The sequence below is a fragment of the Dunckerocampus dactyliophorus genome, chromosome 9 (assembly GCF_027744805.1).
Source record: "Dunckerocampus dactyliophorus isolate RoL2022-P2 chromosome 9, RoL_Ddac_1.1, whole genome shotgun sequence".
Taxonomy (NCBI): Eukaryota; Metazoa; Chordata; class Actinopteri; order Syngnathiformes; family Syngnathidae; genus Dunckerocampus; species Dunckerocampus dactyliophorus.
Window position 1 is genome coordinate 709,980 of NC_072827.1, and position 19,380 is coordinate 729,359.

Consider the following 19,380-nt stretch of genomic DNA (forward strand, 5'->3'; position numbering starts at 1 on the left):
AAACACCGAGTATAACCCTCATTGTGCCGCCGGGCTGATAGACTGTTACGCAGGATGTGTATGCATAATGTGTGTGCACCGCAGCCAATGATGGAGCCATCCGTCACATTTGTGCACCTCTGAAATGACGATGGTCTTCTCTTTAAGCTGGAAAATTCTGAGGTCTTGCACCCTTGTCTCGGTACGGTCCATCGCCTTTTTCATTTGTGCAATCCATGTGTTTTGTTATCCAATCCAATCCACCTTATTTATATACTGTAGCACGTTTTATAAACACTGGGCCTCATTCACGAAAGCCTTCTTACGAAGATTTTTGGCATTCATGAAACGTGTTCTGAACTCCCAGTTCTTAGATCTAAGAACAAATTCCACGAACGCTCAGGAGGACTCTTACGCACAAGCAAAGCTTGCACTTTCAATGCGCAATCGCCCTCATGATGGATTTTGCAACCTGATCCCAAAAAATGTAGTGCAAATAAAATATCCCAACAATTATTTATCATCAAAACAACTAAAATATACTCCATGGATAAATATATATTCAAATCCCAATTCATCAAAAAAAAAAAAAGTCTGGCTGGACGTGCGCTGCGCAGAGAGAGAATGTAAAGGGACCATTAGATTTATTTGCTGAAAGCCACCAATATTTGATGTCCCGCTTCAGGCTTCAGGCTTCCCTCTCTGTTCTTGCAGGTGTGCAGGATCATCAGAATAACATCGCAATGAAACGTGGTGTGCCTATTGCGCACGTAGCACCCCCAGATAACGACATGCGCCCCCAGCCGCGTCTTGAGCCAGAGCACGGGGCTGCTGTATTAATTAGGCAGCGTCTAATCAAATGTAACCACAGAAAAAATACATTGTCACACACAAACTATGTATTTTGACTTTATTTTTCCATCATGATTGTGTAAATATTTTCTAGAGTTTCCGAAATGGTTTGGTTTCTGATTGATGGCCCACCTCCCGTTTCCTCCAGATCCCTCCGGTGCAGTCCAATCTTTTTTTTTTTTGAGTCTATTTTAAGTCAAAACACTTCTTTTTAACCTCTGCGGTGGTGCGTTTCTCCGTGGAAACGGCATTTATGTTTCCTGCAATGGTGCTCCATGCCGACTCTTTTTGGATGGCCTGATGACCGGTGGATACACGTGAAAATAAGGTGGTCTTGTGTTCGCTCACTCCTTGTAAAAGCACCTCTATTTCTGTACAATTGAAGTTTTTCTTCTGTTTGTTGTCCAGCTGCTCCTCAGTCTTGCCCTTGCGCGTTGCCATCTCCGCCTCCAGCTGCCCGTTGTGCACGGCACATTTTTGACCTTATATAGGAAATAATAGGCGGTGCAAATTAGAGCTCACATGCACGGGCATTGCAGTTGGCATTCATCAACCTAAGAACACCGGTGCCAACGATTATCCCTACTTAAGAACGTGTCGTGAATGTGGCGCAGTTTCTTAAGAAGACTTTTAAGAAGATGTTCGTGAATGAGGCCCAATGTTTCCAAAGTGCTGCACAGACTAGCAAAACCATAAATAATAAGTAAAAGTAAAAATTACTACAGTAAAAACTAAAAGATCAAATAAAAACAAAGAAACATACAACAGTAAAATATTTAAAACAAGAAGTAAAAACAATAAAAGCAAAAAATCCAAGAAGTAGGTAAAAACATAAGTAAATTAAATTAAAAAACAAAAATAAATAAAACCACTAAAAATACAAAAAAGAAGAATAAAAGACACAGAGGACCACACGACTCACGCCGAGTTAAAAGCCAGAGAATAAAAGTGGGTTTTAAGACGAGACTTAAAGCTTTCGATTGTGGGGGCCGTTTTTACATGAGGGGGGAGAGTGTTCCACAGCTTTGGGCCGACTACAGAAAAGGCCCGGTCTCCCCTGGTCTTAAGTCTGGTCTTAGGCACCACCAGTTGGAGCTGGCCTTCGGACCTCAAAGTGGCGCTGGAGTGTAAATTTGGATGAGGTCTGAGATGTACTGGGGGGCCAGCCCATTCAAGGCCTTAAAAACAAACAATAAAATCTTAAAATCAATTCTAAAATGCACAGGCAACCAGTGCAGGGAAGCTAAAATTGGGGTAATATGCTCCCTCTTTTTGGTTGCTGTTAAAAGCCGTGCTGCAGAGTTCTGGACTAACTGGAAGCCAGAGAGTAATTTATGGCTTATTCCAGAGTAAAGGGCATTACAGTAGTCCAGACGTGACGAGATAAAAGCGTGCATGGCTTGTTCGAAATGTCGCAATGATAAAAATGATTTGACTTTGGATAAAAGCCGAAGATGATAAAAACAAGATTTTACAACGGCATTGATTTGTTTATTAAGTTTAAAATCACCATCAATGATGACGCCAAGGCTGGTGGCTGTGGGACTGACATGGTTTTTCATGGGGCCCAAGTCCAAGTGGGGGTCATTATTATTAAGGATGATAACTTCTGTCTTCCCCTCATTGAGCTTTAAAAAATGTTGAGCCAACCAGACCTTGACGTCACTAAAGCACTCAAGAAGGGGAGTCAGGGGGGCATGGTCATTTCTTGTAATTGGTAAATAGATCTGGCAGTCATCTGCATAAAAGTGATAGGAGATGCCATGCTTTCTAAAAATTGTGCTAAGTGGGATTAGGTACAGAACAAATAGGATGGGCCCCAGGATTGATCCCTGGGGGACTCCACATTCAAGGGGGGCAGTAGATGAGGTGGAGTCACCAAGTCCCGCAGTAAGGCATCTCCCTGACAAGTAAGACCTAAACCAATCAAGGGCAGCCCCCCTGACACCCACACAGTTTTCCAAGCGAGATAAAAGAATAGTGTGGTCCACTGTGTCAAAGGCAGCAGTCAGGTCTAAAAGCACTAAAATGGCTGAACCACCAGTATCAGTCATTAAAAACAGGTCATTAAAAACCTTTAAAAGTGCAGACTCAGTGCTATGAAAGGCCCTGTAACCTGACTGGATGGTGTCTATAATCCCATTTTCATCTAAAAAAGGCTGCATCTGTGCAAGAACACTTCTTTCTAAAATCTTTGAGATAAAAGGTAGTTTAGAAAATGGCCAATAATTTGATCAAATTGAAGGATCAAGACCTGTTTTTTTAAGCAAAGGTTCAACAGCAGCCTTTTTACAAAAGGAAGGAACAATACCAGAGGACAGGCTGCTGTTGATGATATTGCACACATAGGGACCAATAGTTGCCCACACCTCCCTAAAAAAGCGAGGGGGGAGTGGGTCAATGAGAGAGGAAGAAGGCTTAAGAGCATCAACTATCTTGGTAATAAAGGGTTCAAACTGATCAAAAACTTAAGAACACTGTGTCACTGTAGACAAATTAAAAGAGGGGGGTGATATATTGGCTATAGACGCAACCTTATTATTAAAAAAGTGCAGGAAATGTTCACAAGTGTCAGATGAGACTTCCAGTGTCGTGGATGGACTGGGGTTTAAAACAGAGTCAATAGTTTTAAAAAGAACACGTGGGTTGTTCATATTTTTTGATATCACATCTGAGAGGTATTTTCTTTTCTCAGCCTTCACTATGTTTTGATAACGCCTCCAACTGGCTTTGAGGGTTTCAAAGGAACCTTGCAGACCATCTTTCTTTCCACCTGCGCTCGGCCTTTCGGCATTCGCGGCGTGCTTCTCGTGTGACATCGTTGAGCCACACATCCTGTTTAGTTTTAGGGCGCATGGTCTTACGCGGGGCTAGACTGTCCAGGACATCAGCACAGGTACAAGTAAAGGAGTTCAATCGCTGCTCAGTATCAAGAGCAGCGTCTGGAGCCATTGCAACCCGAGATGCAGTGGCAAACAGAGAGGCAAAGGCAGAGGCCGTGTCAGGCTTGATGAAACGGCCAAGGCGAGCAGGAGCAGGCAGGGTGGCACTGCAGTGCCAACCAAAGGACTGGACTGTGGTCAGAGAACACTGCATCCCCTACAAAGACATTATCAACAGCCTGTCCATGAAACAATACAAGGTCTAAAGTGTGTCCATGTATTTGTGTAGCTCCTGTAACATTTTGTACTAAATAAAGCCTCCACCAACTCTAAAAAGTCTTTTGCCATAGGCGTAGAAGGGCAGCAGACATGAATATTAAAATCACCCACAATTAACATTCTGTCAAACTTTACCAACATTGCAGCAATAAAGTCAGAAAAATCCCGGATAAAATCATTGTTGTGTTTGGGTGGTCTGAAAATGACTGCGCACAACAGCGGCTCAGACTGTCGCAGTTCGAAGTAGCTCACCTCAAATGAGGAGAAAGACACCATAGACAATGGCTTATGGTGTAAGGACGTTTTTAAAATAGTAGCGATGCCTCCTCCACGGCCGGTAGTTCTTGGTGTGTTAATGAAGGTACAATCGTAAGGCAACAGCTCAGAGAAGGAAGCGGACTCACTGGCATGAATCCAGGTCTCAGTGATGAATAATAAATCCAAAGAATGCTCCTTAAAGAGGTCCTGGAGGATAAAAGTCTTATTTGAAACTGACCTCGCATTCACCAGTGCACACTTCGTTGCAACCTTAAGAGCCGCTGAAGCTGCCCGGTTCAGCGGCCAGTGGTTGCCGGGGTTCACACTGAAGCCTCAGGAGGGCGGCGAGGGCGCAGTGCAAAACGCTCGTCACGCCGCCCAACGATGTGCACCAGCCAGGCCCCAACAGAGGTGAGAAAACGCCAAGAGATGAAGCGGCGAAAACAATCCTCAAAGCTCCTCGGAACATTACGTGGGAACCTTACCACCTCGGGAGAAAGTGCCAGCCAAGTTTTGAGCTTCACCAGTTTTCCACCTCGTGCCCCCCGGCGTCTACGTTTCCTAGGAAGTGACGGCTCTGCCCGAAGCAGAAATTCTGGTTCGTCAGACTGGTACGAAGGATGCGGTTTATTTGGCCCCCATTGCTCTTGTTTCGCACAAGCGGCTACAATGTCCTGGATTTCAAGTAGTTCCTGACGGTTATACACCAGCAGAGAGTCGATGGTCCTCATGACAAATGAAAAAATAACAATAAAACCGATCACAGTGAGCTGAGGGATGCGGCGAGCCAGACACACCGGCGCCATCTTATGTCGTGTACAGTGGGGCAAAAAAGTATTTAGTCAGCCACCAATTGCGCGCATTCTCCCACTTAAAAGATGAGAGAGGTCTCCAATTTTCATCATAGGTGTACCTCAACTATGACAGACAAAATGAGAAAACCAAATACTTATTTTCCACCATCATTTGCAAATAAATTCTTTAAAAATCAGACAATGTGATTTTCTGGATTTTTTTTTCTTTTCATGTCACATTTTGTCATGTCACGACTTGTCTTCAAAGATGACTGTAGTACGGCCTGCGACAAGCCAGTGTTACTTGTAGGATGCACACATCAGCCTACACTGAACTTAGAGTGAGTGAGTCACTTAAAAAATATGGTAAAAAATTCCACCCATTTTCTATACCATGTCTTCATTAGGGTCACGGATAAGCTGGAGCCTATCCCAGCTGAATGCAGCAAAATATAAACTGTGAAATTATTTATTTATTTATTTTATTCCCCCTATTACTGTATCAAGACATTATCGGGTGTCGTATCATGAGGTACCCTGATATTCCCAGCACTACTCCCAATACTTGATGCGGCCCAGCCTCACTCAGACTTTACCTCCAGCGGCCCCCAGGTAAATTGTGTTTGAGACCCCTGGTCTAGAGTAATTATTCCTATCCACTGTGATGCGGGCACAATAGTGTGTCATGAGAGATCAACAGGTGTGCTCCAAAAATGACTATTTACCACAAATTATTTATCTTTGTTCATCTACTGTATCTAGACAGTATGTCCAGTTTTCAAGGTGCGGCTGATCCACTTCCATTTTACGTGTACTATTTGTTGACTGATAGGGTTTGTTTGCTGCCATAGTCTGTTGTTGCTCATCCTGATGTTAAGGATGAAGCATAGGTAGCCGTTAATGAAGGTCTGCAGTTTGTTGGATATGGTGTTGCTTACGTAACAGGTTTACTTTGGTTATGGTGATTCCACTTGTTCTAACAGTGGTTGGAGTAATGGCTCAATAGCGCCCTCTCTCACTCGTGCGCTGTATAAAGGGCAGAGTGTCATTACAGCTTTAGTTCATCAGCCCTGTGACCCGAGGTCAGTAGAGGAGGACTTCTCTATGCAATTGTATGCTTAGCTAAGATGCTAATGTTACTCATTGTCGGAAGATTGTACTGTTGTTTGGATGAATAAGCTTCTGCTGTTACTGGCTACATTAGCACATGCATAGAGACTGTTACCACCACCAAGTATTACAGAAAATACCTTAATCAAAAGCCTTGGATGAACTGTGATGTAAGGGTTAAGCTACGTGCCCGTTCGACTGCATTTGTCATGGGCACCGCTGAGGACTACAAAAAGGCCAGATATGACCTGAGGAGATCCATACGAGAGGCCAAAAGACAGTACAGACAGAAGCTGGAGGGCTACTATTCCACCTCAGACCCTTGGCGCATGTGGGAGGGACTCCAGCGCATCACAGAGTATCGACAGCGGAGTAGCGTAGCCACGTCCAGCCAAACCACACTTCCAGATGAGCTGATTCTATGCCCGCTTTGACACCCAAACTCCTGATGAGCAGAGAGGGTGGCTGGACTTGGGGAGCACACAGGACTCACCTCTCATGGTGACATCAGCTGATGTGCGCAGGGTTCTGAACAAAACAAACCCACAAAAAGCAGTAGGCCCAGACAACATCTCAGGACGTGCACTTCGGGTTTGCTCATCAGAGCTAGCTGATGTGCTTGCTGACATATTTAACCTGTCGCTTGCACAAGCCTCTGTACCGACCTGCTTTAAGTCCACCACCATAGTGCCCGTACCCAAGAAGAGCAACGTGACCTGCTTGAATGACTATCACCCTATAGCACTCACTCCTATTGTTATGAAGTGCTTTGAAAGAATAGTCATGACCCACATCAAAAAGAGCATCCCGGCCACTGTGGATCCTCGACAGTTTGCATACCACCAGAACCGGTCTACTGATGATGCAGTCAACATTGCCATCCACACAGCCCTTTCTCACCTACAGGGCCAGGACACATACGTCAGAATGCTATTTATAGACTATAGCTCTGCATTTAACACAGTCAGCCCCCACAAACTCACAGATAAGCTCCTCACACTTGGCCTGTCACTCTCCATCTGTAACTGGGTGTTTAACTTTCTAACAGGCAGGCCCCAGTCAGTCAGAGTCCACAATCGCACATCCAGCTCAAGAATTGTGAGTACTGGGACCCCACAGGGGTGTGTGCTGAGTCCGCTCCTCTACACGCTCTTCACCTATGATTGCGTGGCCTCCCAGAACAACACCAGCATCATTAAATTTGCGGATGACACTACAGTCATCGGCCTGATCACTGGTGGTGTTGAAACATCATACAGAAGAGAGGTGGCGGACCTCATAGCTTGGTCTCATGATAACAATCTTCATCTCAATACAGAGAAGACCAAAGAGATGATCATTAACCTAAGAACAAGGGAAAAGGAGCCGCATAGACCCCTGTTTATTGATGAGACTGAGGTGGAGAGGGTGAAAACCTTCAAGTTCCTTGGCACACACATCAGCGAGGACCTCACTTGGTCTCACAACACCCAACAAATTATCAAGAAGTCCCAAAGGAGACTTTACTTCCTGAGGAGACAGGAAATTTGGCATGTCCACCACAATCCTGAGTTGCTTCTACAGATGCACTATCGAAAGTGTCCTTACCGCCTCCATCACTGTTTGGTACGGTAACTGTACAACACGTGATAGGAAGGCACTCCAGCGGGTGATCAAGACCTCACAGAACATTGTTGGGGCAGTCCTCCCCTCATTGCAAGACATTTATAAATCTCGAGTCCTACGAAGAACAAACAACCTCATCAAGGACAGCACACATCCACAACACTCATTATTCACACTCCTACCGTCAGGCAGACGCTACAGGAGTTTGAAGTCCAGGACCACAAGGCTGGCAAACAGCTTTTACCCACAGGCCATCAGGCTTCTCAACGAAGCACTCTCACACGCCGCACGCAACACACGCACACACTCATAGCACTTTATTTATTTTATTTATTGATTTATTTATTTGTATTAATGTCTCTTCTGTTGTTGTTGCTTAATTTATTGGTATTTATTTTTCTGATGTTCGTATTCATTTTCTTCTGGTTTTCTTTCTTTCTTCTTTGGGAGAATGAACAGAAAAAGAATTTCATTGCATAGCAGAACCACCAGTTTTACTGTGCATATGACAATAAAATCTTGAATCTTGAATCTTGAAAATGTCGGTTAAAGCAATGCTTGACAGCGGCTCGATGGCTTGTACACCTCCTCCCCCTTCCTCAGTTGGTGGAACAACACTTGATTAAGGATGCAGCCCTTGAACCCACTGATGTTGTCTTAATAGGATGTGGAGGCTTGAAAACTGTACCAATGGGTGTGTGCGACTTGGAAGTGGAAGCTTATGGATGCAAGGTGATTGTACCGATGCTTGTGTTGGAGGGCCAGGTTGATAGTCTCATCATTGGCAGCAATCTACTGAGGTTCCTGGTACACCACCTGAGGTTGGAGAGGGGTCTTCATGTCTGCGGCTCCACTCCAACTGGATGTGACAATGACCCTCAGAGAGAACTGTTGAGTTTGGTTGCTGATGTAGTGGAGTTTCCTAATGGTATCTCAGAAAAGGTTGGTGTTGTGAAGTTAAAGAGAGTTATCACTTTGCAGCCAAGGGCTGAACATTTGGTCTGGGCCAAGCTACAGAAAGTGAGTGAGTTGCCTGTTGGCAGCATAGTCATGTTGGGTCCCACAGTCAGTCGCAAGGTCGAAACCAAGATCAGTCATGGTGGAGAGGTCAGTGGCATTGATTGCTGATGAGGGATGGCTGCCGTTGAAAATAATGAATCCCACAGAAAACATAATGGTACATATGCTTCTTATGTTCTTATTCTCTTTCTTGTGTTTTCTTTCTTTTCTTGGGAGAATGAACAGAATAAGAATTTCATTGCATAGTATAACTGCTGTTTTACTATGCATATGACAATAAAACTCTTGAATCTTGAATCTTGAAAAGCCTGTGACTTTGAGGCGGATTGCTAAACTGGCTGATGCACATTCATGTGTGGCCATTGAGAGCTTTGATATTTCTGAAAGTGTCAGGCCTCTTCATTCCAGTGTACAGCAGAACGTACAGTTACCAGTAACTGACATGTTCACTGACCATGACATGCATAGCCTGACCACAGAGGCCTCTAGTTTGCCTGACTCCCCAGGTTTAGAACAGCCAGATCCGAAAAATGCACCACATTCTGTTTTACACAATATTGACTCTGACATTGACACTGATGCTTGTGAAGTGTCACAGACTTGTAAAGACCGACTTGTTGACCTCATAGCTGAGTATGAGGTCATCTTTTCTAGACACAAGATTGATTGTGGCAAAGCTGTAGGTTTTCTCCATCGAATTTGTGTTGTAGATGAGGATGAGACTCCTTTCCGACTACCATGTAGACGTATATCACCAATGCAGTATGAGAAAGTGAGGCAAGCCTTGAATGATATGGAGGAGCGGGAAATCATCAGGAAGTCTAGCAGTGAGTTTGCATCACCTTTGATTTTAGTTTGGAAAATGTCGGATGAAAAGACGCTCATCCCCTCTCTCACCCAGCTGACGCACTTGCTGCTCTAGGTGGTAACGCCTATTTCTCAATGATGGACCTCACTTTGGGGTACTACAATGTTGAAATGCATCTAGATGACAAAAAGTACACCGCATTCACGTCACCTTTCAGGTTGTACGAGTACTATCGAATGAATCAAGGTCTGTTTATGAGGATGATGCTAGAGATATTTGGAGATCAGAACTGCCTTAGTGTGCTGTGTTATTTGGATGATGTTTTGGTGTTCACCCCTACAGAAGATATCGCGCTTGAGAGGCTGGAGATGGTGTTTCGACTGCTCAAGGCTCACAACCTCAAACTTGCCCCAAGAAAATGCCCTTTTCTGCGAAAATCTGTGAAATTCGTAGCACATATTGTTGACGCTAACGGAGTTCGTACTGATCCGGACAAAGTGGCAACCAATAACATCCCTAACTGAGTTCGACCTCATGGAGCCAGGTACCATGGTTCCCTCACAAAAAGTCAGAACATTCCTGGGAATGGTGGTGTTCCACCAACAGTTTATCGAGAATTGTTCTGCGATTGCCAAGCTGCTATTCGGCCTGACGACCGGCAACAAGGGTCCTCGTAGAAGTGGAAGGAAGTGCAAACAGTTGCCGAGAAGGTTAAGGGCTGAGGACTGGACCGAGGAGTGTGCCCGGGCCTTCGACTTTTGAAACAGGCACTGTTGGACCAGGTCGCTCTGGCCCACCCCAATTTCAATGAGCCATTAATTACCACAATTAAACACAATGCAGAGCTCAGGAGACCTGCACCACCCAGAACTACAGTGCCTTCAGCGGGGGTTACACTTACGCTCCAACTTTCTTAACCATATGTAAATCATAAGCCGCTTAAATAAGAATAAATGCACATTGCGAAGGATGAAGGCCCTGATTTGGGACACGGCTAAATATTTCTTACTAAATATTTCTAACTAGAGTTAGGAAATGAAGTGTGTGTTGATCACTTGATCCATTGTTTGCTCCACTTGTCTCCTTGCTGTGATGCAGGCCAACAACACAGAGCTTAAACTCAGCGATTCACCTGAGGAGCATCACGGTGTGGACTTTCTTTGAAGGATGAAACTGGGGTAACCGTCAACATGACTCACTGCAACTAGTCCACCTTGGTCTTCTTTGATGCACACCTACACCACACATTCGAAGATGTTAAAAGGTTTCTTTCTTTGCTCGTTCTCATCAATTTGGTATTGCTACTTTGTCAGTTTGGACTTTAGAAAGCTATCTATTCAAATTGTCCAAGAACAAATGAGTCAGTTGCCCTAATTGATAATCTGGAGGAGTTTGCTGGTTCTACTCCTCATGTTACTGACTTTACTGTATTTACAACCTGTAAAGTGCACTGACAAACACTTTAGAACCCTGGGTTGGGTTAGGGTTACCAACCCAAACCCCCTAGCTGTGAGACACAGCTATGAGATACAGTTTCACGACACAGCTCACAATAGCATCAACTGCAGTGCAGAGACACAACTGAAAGCCTTGTCTTGACATGGTAGTCTTCTAGTCGTCACCCTAACTTGATCCTTCCGTCTAACACAACAGCTGTGGCCTTCTGAGAGGATGACACTTCAGTGACTGCCAGGCTGACATCGATCCAGAGCCATACATCATCGCCTGCAACAGCACACTGTGCCAATACCCCGATGTGGATGGTCTTATGTGCCAGTTTCTAGAGGCCTACACTAAAGCCTGCAGCCTGAAGAACCACACTGTGGACGACTGGAGGACAATGGCCAACTTCAAGACCATCTATTCATCAACTTGTTACAAGCCCTCCAAATGAAGTCACTTTGGTTGTCAATACAATCAATTGACTATAAGAATTAAAAATATGTGATAGAACTTGTGAGACATTCATAAATAAGTGACAGTAACAAATTCTTCCAGCGACCACTCAGGCCTTCTGTAATGACACCCTGTGTGGATCATGAATTCTGTGCTGAGGGCCTCAGTGGTAATAGCAGATGCTTCTGTCGAGCCATTTTTTTGTTTCTAACTACAGATCCAACAACTCTTTAGGTAAGAACCGTAAGTGGGGCATGGCCTCACAGTGACAACCTTGAGCAATCAAGGACAAAAATGAAAATTTCATTTCATTGGTTTGTTCAGATCAAGCGGTGGTCTGCATTCTAAACTCTGCTTCAATCATTCTGCTTGGTTGTCTCCTGGAGGAAATAGATGTTGACCATTCTTACCGCACGGTGGTATAGTGGTTAGCACGTTGGCCAATACAGGAACAGCCTGGAGATCGGGAAGACCTGGGTTCGATTCTCCCCTGGGCATTTCTGTGTGGAGTTTGCATGTTCTCCCCGCGTGCGCGTGGGTTTTCATGCAGGTGAGGTTAATTGGCAACTCTAAATTGTCCATAGGTATGAATGTGAGTGTGAATGGTTGTTTGTCCATATGTGCCCTGCGATTGGCTGGCGACACAGATGTAATGAGGAAGGAGATGGATATTCTGACTTAAATTACACCTCAATTCAAGATTCAAGAGTTTTATTGTCCTATGCACAGTAAAACAGGCAATGGAATGGAATGGAATGGAATATGCAATGGAATTCTTATTCTGTTCATTCTCCCAAGAAAAGAAAGAAAACACAAGAAAAAGAATAAGAACATAAACATAAATACCAATAAATTAAGCAACAACAACAAAAATAATATACAAATAAATAAATAATAAAGCGCTATGAGTGTGTGCGTGTGTGCGTGTGTTGCGTGCGGCGTGTGTGAGTGCTTCGTTGAGAAGCCTGTGGGTAAAAGCTGTTCGCCAGCCTTGTGGTCCTGGACTTCAAACTCCTGTAGTGTCTGCCTGACGGTAGGAGTGTGAAGAATGAGTGGAGGGCTGCCCCAACAATGTTCTGTGAGGTCTTGATCACCCGCTGGAGTGCCTTCCTATCACGTGTTGTACAGTTACCGTACCAAACTGTGATGGAGGCGGTAAGGACACTTTCCATGGTGCATCTACAGAAGCAACTAAGGATTGTGGTGGACATGCCAAATTTCTTCAGTCTCCTCAGGAAGTACAGTCTTTTTTGAGACATCTTGATAATTTGTTGGGTGTTGTGAGACCAGGTGAGGTCCTCGCTGATGTGTGTGCCAAGGACTTGAAGGTTTTCACCCTCTCCACCTCAGTCTCATCAATAAACAGGGGTCTATGCGGCTCCTTTTCCCTTGTTCTTGGGTCGATGATCATCTCTTTAGTCTTATCTGTATTGAGAAGGAGATTGTTATCATGACACCAAGCTATGAGGTCCGCCACCTCTCTTCTGTATGATGTTTCAACACCACCAGTGATCAGTCCGATGACTGTAGTGTCATCCGCAAATTTAATGATGCTGGTGTTGTTCTGGGAGGCCACGCAATCGTAGGTGAAGAGCGTGTAGAGGAGTGGACTCAACACACACCCCTCTGGGGTCCCAGTGCTCACAATTCTTGAGCTAGATATGCGACTGTGGACTCTGACTGACTGGGGCCTGCCTGTTAGAAAGTTAAACACCCAGTTACAGAGGGAGGGTGACAGGCCAAGTGTGAGGATCTTGTTTGTGAGTTTGTGGGGGCTGACTGTGTTGAATGCAGAGCTATAATCTATAAATAGCATTCCAACATATGTGTCCTGGCCCTGTAGGTGCGAAAGGGCTGTGTGGGGATGGCAGTGTTGACTGCATTATCAGTGGACCGATTCTGGCGGTATGCAAACTGTAGAGGGTCCACAGCGGCCGGGATGCTCTTTTTGATGTGGGTCATGACTATCCTTCCATTGAAAAATACCTTATTTAAAATTCATAAAACTAAAGGAAAAAAAATTAAAATAATAAATAAAATAAATATATATATTTATAGCCTTAAGTAAATAAGATTTTTGTTAGTGTAGTTGTTAAATCTATTTTTATAATTGCTACAGAAGATCTGGTTAGGATAGGAAGTTAGACTCACCAGCACACCTGGGCGTGCACCAAAGACATGCAACTTCCTTTTAAGCAGGCAACGCTGCAGACAGGTGTGGTAATTTGGTGTGATTAGAACTTTACCCCCAAACTTTGTGCAAGTAGAGCTACAAGTCTGAAGAGGCAGCCGGTAAGAAACTGAAATCTTCTTTAAAAAGTCTTATTACTGCTGTTTTGATGCGCCTGCGCTACACACGGCTTGACTTTCTTTAATGGTGTGTGCCTCATTTGTGAATTAGGAATATAAAAAAATTGAAAGCCTGTGCTCGCTGTACTTATTTTGTTGAGGATGTTGAATTAAGAATGCTGCCGATCGTTTGTGGCACATGTGGGCATGTGGCGGTCCATGTTTGGTTAAATGATTGATTAGTTCTTGATTGTAATTTTGCCAAGGCACGAGCAGCATGTTTCGGGCATTAAATACAAATTATGAATATTTCTTTTGCCCATTTAATGTACTTGTTAAAATGTTTGTTAAATCATGGTATTTATTTAACAGATTTTTATTTAATCCCACAGTTTGAGAAAACAAGCATGATGTAAAATACAAGACTAAGTTAAACACAAATGTTAAATTGTAAAAATAGTTAAATAGCAGTAAAAGTGGTAAAATATAATTTAAATTGTTGCCATAGAAATTAGTTCATATATTGCAATACAATATAATATTGACTTTATATTACATGTTTGTCCTTCTTTTGAAGGTTTTCAGTTGTGCTTTGCTGTGCTGTGTTGTGCTGTGCAGTGAAAAACTTGAATGTGCATGAAAACTCATGATTTGAACCACATTGAATAAACTTAAGGAAAGCAAAGCATCGAGTGGATCCAGTTTCTTCAGCTTAGCAAGTGAAGCCCTTTTGTCAAGTTCGAGGGATGCACAAAGTGGAGAAGAACTTGACAATTGGAGTGAGTGCTATAAGGCGATAGTCATTTAAGCAGGTCACGTTGCTCTTCTTGGGTATGGGCACTATGGTGGTGGACTTAAAGCAGGTCGGTACAGATGCTTGTGCAAGCGACAGGTTAAATATGTCAGCAAGCACATCAGCTAGCTCTGATGAGCAAACCCTAAGTGGATGTCCTGAGATGTTGTCTGGGCCTGCTGCTTTTCGTGGGTTTGTTTTGTTCAGAACCCTGCGCACATCAGCTGATGTCACCATGGGAGGTGAGTCCTGTGTGCTCCCCAAGTCCAGCCACCCTCTCTGCTGGTCAGGAGTTTGGGTGTCAAAGCGGGCATAGAATCAGCTCATCTGGAAGTGTGGTTTGGCTGGACGTGGCTACGTTACTCCGCTGTCGATACTCCGTGATGTGCTGAAGCCCCGCCCACATGTGCCGAGGGTCTGAGGTGGAATAGTAGCCCTCCAGCTTCTGTCTGTACTGTCTTTTGGCCTCTCGTATGGACCTCCTCAGGTCATATCTGGCCTTTTTGTAGTCCTCAGCGGTGCCCATGACAAATGCAGATGAACGAGCACGTAGCTTAGCCCTTACATCACAGTTCATCCACTGTTTTTGGTTAGGGTATTTTCTGTAATACTTGGTGGTGGTAACAATCTCTATACATGTGCTAATGTAGCCAGTAACAGCGGAAGTGTATTCATCCAAATCAACAGTACAATCTTCCCTCCCCGCTGCAGTTTTAAACACATCCCAGTTTGTGCAGCCAAAGCAGTCTTGAAGTACTTGATCAGTTTCTTCATTCCACACTTTAACTGCTGTACTTACAGGGGGAGCTTGCTTGAGGAGTTGTCTGTAGGTTGGATAAAGGAATATGGAGATGTATTCGGCCTTTCCAAAATGGGGTCTTGGAACAGCCTTCAAAGCACCTTTCATGTTGCTGTAGACTTGGTCCAGGATGTTATTTTCCCTTGTGGGAAAGCTCACATGCTGGTAATATTTGGGGAGAACAGTCCTGAGGTTACAGTGGTTGAAATCGCCAGATATGATGAATACAGCGTCCGGGTGTTTGGTCTTGTGTTTATCGATGACATCATGTAGGAGGCCCAGTGCGTTAGCGGTGTTAGCTCGTGGTGGAATGTAGACAGTTGTGAAATACACAGAACTGAACTCACGAGGCAAATAAAAAGGTCTGCGTTTTACCATAAGCAGCTCAATGTCCGGTGAACAGTGTTTTTCCATCGTCTGTACTTCTGTGTGCCACCGTTTGTTTATGTAAACACAGATGCCGCCACCTCTCTGTTTACAAGACGCTGAAGATCTCCCCGGTAAGCGGCAAATGTTTCCAACTGGATCGCCGAGTCCGGTATATCCTCCGTCAGCCAGGTTTCTGTGAAGGTGAGCACACAGCATTCCCTGATCTCACATTGAGCTGTAATCCTTGCTCGTAGCTCGTCCATCTTGTTTTCAAGAGAGCGGACGTTGGCTAGCAGAAGACTTGGTATCCGTGACCTAGTCGCTCTAGCTTTTAGCCTAGCATGCAGGCCGCCCCTCTTGCCTTGTTTCCGCCTAGGAGGCTTTGCTCGCCGGGTATTCAGCTCACCAGTGCCGAAGGCTGCTGCGTCCTCACGACGTAGAAGAAAGGCAAAGTCTGAGAGGCTGAATGAAAGTTCATGGTGAACCTTGCCGATGTTCAAAAGGGTCTCTCTGTTGTAATGTACAGCATGAGTGCGTTGAATGTCCAATACCCATATATATATATATATATATATATATATATATATATACACACTGCTCAAAAAATTAGAGGAACACTTCGAAAACACATCAGATCTAAACTGGGGGAAAAATAATCTTGAATATCTTTCCTCATTAGTGGGTGATGTATTAGTAACAAAATGATGCCACATAATTTGATAGAAATGAAAATGATCACCCTATGGGGGGGGAAATCAAAGACACCCCAAAAATGAAAGTGAAAAAATGATGCAGCACACTGGTCCATTTTGCTAAAATGTCATTGTAGCAACTCAAAATGATTCTCAATAGTTTGTGTGGCCCCCACGTGCTTGTACGCATGCCTGACAACGTGGGGGCATGCTCCTCATGAGACTACGGATGGCGTCTTGGGGGATCTTCTCCAAGATCTGGACCAGGGCATCAGTGAGCTCCTGGACAGTCTGAGGAGCTACCTGGCGGCGCCGGATGGACCTAAACATAATGTCCCAGAGGTGTTCTATTGGGTTTAGGTCAGAGGAACATGGGGGCCAGTCAATGGTATCAATTCCTTCATCCTCCAGGAACTACCTGCATACACTAACCACATGAGGTCGGGCATTGTCGTGGACCAGGAGGAACCAATTTCCCACTGCACCAGCATAGGTTCTCCCAATGGGTCCAGATTTCATCGGTACCTAATAGCAGTCAGGGTGCCGTTATCTAACCTGTAGAGGTCTGTGCGTCCTTCCAGGGATATGCCTCCCCAGACCATTACTGACCCACCACCAAACCGGTCATGCTGAATGATGTTGCAGGCAGCATAACGTTCTCCACGGCATCTCCGGACCCTTTCACGTCTGTCACATGTGCTCAGGTTGAACTTGCTCTCATCAGGGAAGAGCACAGGGCACCAGTGGTGTAGTTGCCAATTCTGGTGGTCTATGACAAATGCCAGTCGAGCTCTACGGTGCTGGGCAGTGAGCACAGGGCCCACTACAGGACGTCGGGGACTCAGGCCACCCTCATGGAGCCTGTTTCTGATTGTTTGGTCAGAAACATTCACACCAGTGGCCTGCTGGAGGTCATTTTGTAGGGCTCTGGCAGTGCTCATCCTGTTCCTCCTTGCGCAAAGGAGCAGATACCGATCCTGCTGAGGATTGACGGACCTTCTACGGCCCTGTCCAGCTCTCCTGGAGTAACTACCTGTCTCCTGGAATCTCCTCCATGCATCCAGGTACTGCAGTGATGCCCTGGTCCAAATCTGGGAGGAGATCCCCCAGGACACCATCCGTAGTCTCATTAGGAGCATGCCCCGACGTTGTCAGGCATGCGTACAAGCACGTGGGGGCCACACAAACTACTGAGAATCATTTTGAATTGCTACAATGACATTTTAGCTAAATGGACCAGTGTGCTGCATCATTTTTTCACTTTCATTTTTGGGGTGTCTTTGATTTCCCCCCTCTATAGGGTGATCATTTTCATTTCTATCAAATGATGTGGCATCATTTTGTTACTAATACTTCACCCACGTATTATCAGGAAAGATATTCAAGATCACTTTCCCCCCAGTTTAGATCTGATGTGTTTTCGAAGTGTTCCTCTAATTTGTTTGAGCAGTGTATATAATATAAAATATAATATAATATAATATATAATACCGATAATACCCTCACTTCAAAACAAAACAGCCACAGTGATCACTGTGGCTGTTTTGTTTTGAACTGCCTCCCACGCTCATAGATATTTTGCTTGACTATGCTCCATAGGTTCTCAATTGGGTTAAGGTCAAGGGAAAAAGGGGCTACAGGATGAATTTCTCTCCTTTTGTGCCCATAACAGCCAGTGACAGAGAGGTATTCTTTTCATCATGAGGTGGTGCATTGTAATGCATGAAGGTCATTTTGGTACGGAAGCTACGTTTCTTTTGTACCATGCAAGAAGGTGGTCAGCCAGAAACTCTATATACTTTGCTGAGGTCATTTTCACACCTTCACAGTTTGGCGGTTTGATCCTCGCTCCCTCCACCCAGTCACTGTGGTTGTGTCCTTGGGCAAGACACTTCACCCCCCTTGCCTCCAGTCATGCCCACATCGGTGTATGAATGTGCATGAATGTTTGGTGGTGGTCAAATTGGCAGCCATGTTTCAGTCAGTTGAATATTTATGATACTTAAATCTGACAGTCACATTTAAACACCGTTCATTTGATTTTGTATCTTATTAGTGACATTTTGTTTTTTGTTTGTTTCTTATTCATTATGTGTTGTTGTTTTATGTTTGACTCGTATTGGTGACGTCTTGTTCTTTTATTGGATGATGTCTTGTAATTCTGCGTGTTTTATTTTAGACCTCTTGCCTGCACCTGTTTCTGTTTTATTCTGCTTTTGAGTTCCCCAGTCTTAACAGCAGACATCACAAAATGCTTTTACATTCGGAAGTGCTCATAGAAGAAAAGTAACACAAATAATTTGTTGAGGTAGTGCCAAGACGCAGATAAAGATGCAAGATGGCGCCCTCCATGGCAGACGTCTCTGTGACACTCTCCCGTTTTTTTCTGTTTTTTGCTATTTTATTGTTCATTTTGGACATTCAACACACTCACGCAGTACATTACAACAGAGAGACACTTTTGAACATCGGCAGGGTTCACCATAAACTTTCATTTAGCCTCTCAGACTTTGCCTTTTTTCTGCGCCGGGAGAACGCAGCAGCCTGCGGGCCTGGTGAGCTGAATACCCGGCGAGCAAAGCATCCGAGGCGTAAACGAGGCAAGCGGGCCGGCCTGCATGCTAGGCTAAAAGCTAGAGCGACTAGACCACTGCTACCAAGCCTGCTGCTAGCCAACGTCCGCTCTCTGCTCTAAAACTGCAGCGGGGAGGGAAGATTGTACTGTTGATTTGGATGAATATGCATCTGCTGTTACTGGCTACATTAGCACATGCATAGAGACTGTTACCACCACCAAGTATGACAGAAAATACCCTAACCAAAAACAGTGGATGAACTGTGATGTAAGGGCTAAGCTACGTGCTTGTTCGACAGCATTTGTCATGGGCACCGCTGAGGACTACAAAAAGGCCAGATATGACCTGAGGAGGTCCATACGAGAGGCCAAAAGACAGT